This window comes from Chrysochloris asiatica, unplaced genomic scaffold (assembly GCF_000296735.1).
Source record: "Chrysochloris asiatica unplaced genomic scaffold, ChrAsi1.0 scaffold00016, whole genome shotgun sequence".
In the NCBI taxonomy this organism is placed as follows: Eukaryota; Metazoa; Chordata; class Mammalia; order Afrosoricida; family Chrysochloridae; genus Chrysochloris; species Chrysochloris asiatica.
Genome location: NW_006408534.1, coordinates 8719439 through 8720826, shown reverse-complemented (window position 1 = coordinate 8720826; position 1388 = coordinate 8719439). Strand labels below are relative to the sequence as shown.

The following is a 1388-nucleotide window of genomic DNA, read 5'->3' as shown; positions in this document are numbered from 1 at the left end:
ATTTTCAGCATTCCAGAACAGGAAAAATCACACAAGTCCAGAGAAGAGATAGTTGAGTTTCTAGAAGAAAATGTCTCTAGCATCCTGAAAAGTGAAAAGATAACCATTCAAGAAACTCAAAGTGGTTTCGGCGCGGGTGGCGCAGCGGAGTTGGTCCTGTTGTGCTGTGGCTCTGCGCGGCCTGCAGTCCCGGGCCCGCACCCCGCACGACCTGCCCGCCCGCCATGGAGCCCGACCCTGCTGCCCCCTGCACGGACGCCATCTGCGAGGGCTGGTTCCGCAAGACCTGCAGCCTGTGGCTCGGCCAGGTCTTGTCGCTGCAGGTGGAGCAGCTGCTGCACCATTAGTGCTCACAGTACCAGGACATCCTTGTCTTCCGCAGTAAAACCTATGGCAATGTGCTGGTATTGGACGGCGTCATCCAGTGCACAGAGAGGGAAAAGTTCTCCTATCAAAAAAAGATTGCCAACCTACCCCTCTGCAGCCACCCCAATTCACGCAAGGTGCTCATCATTGAAGGCAGGGACGGAGGTGTCCTGCGGGAAGTGCTGAAGCACCCCTCTGTGGAGGCTGTGGTCCAGTTTGAAACTGATGAGGATGTCATTCAGGTCTCTAAGAAGTTCCTGCCAAGTATGGCTGTTGGCTACTCCAGCTCAAAGCTGACCCACCACGTGCGTGGGTGACGGTTTTGAGTTCATGAAACAGACCCAGGATGCCTTCGATGCTATCATCACTGACTCCTCAGACCCCATGGGCCCTGCTGGGAGCCTCTTCAAGGAATCCTATTACCAGCTCATGAAGACCTCCCTCAAGGAGGACGGCATTCTCTGCTGCCAAGGCGAGTGCCAGTGGCTGCACCTGGACCTCATCAAGGAGATGCGGCAGTTCGGCAAATCACTCTTCCCGGTGGTGACCTATGCCTACTACACCATTCCCACCTACCCCAGTGGCCAGATCGGCTTCATGCTGTGCAGCAAGAACTTGAGCACCAACTTCCAGGAGCCTGTGCAGCCACTGACGCAGACTCAGGTGGAGCAGAGACAGCTGCGATACTACAACTTTGATGTACACCAGGCCGCCTTTGTGCTGCCTGAGTTTGCTTATAAGGCCCTGAGCGATGTGATCTGAGCCCAGAGCTGCCTCCACCACTGTCACCCAGAAACCTCGGACTAGGAAGCCTCTGGGTATCTGGGCCTCCCCAGTCCACACAAGACCCTCTGCGGGCTCTTGCCCACCAACCAAGTGTTACCAGCCCCATAATGCTGCCTGGCCTGCCCTGCTGGGCAGACTGTCTCTTTCTCTCTGTGTAGCATCCAGCCTCCAGCCTATACCAGCTGTAGACAGCGCCTTCTCTGCCTTCTGTCCCTTGCTCACCAAACATGTGTATT

General features: G+C 55.8%; 1 protein-coding gene and 1 pseudogene across 1 annotated transcript in view; one reads left to right on the top strand and one right to left on the bottom strand.

The window, feature by feature from the left end:
- The window catches only part of ALK (anaplastic lymphoma receptor tyrosine kinase), a 1400642-nt gene that overhangs the window by 663309 nt on the left and 735945 nt on the right, over positions 1 to 1388 (bottom strand). The window lies entirely within an intron of this gene.
- On the top strand, positions 225 to 1128 carry LOC102823643 (annotated as a pseudogene).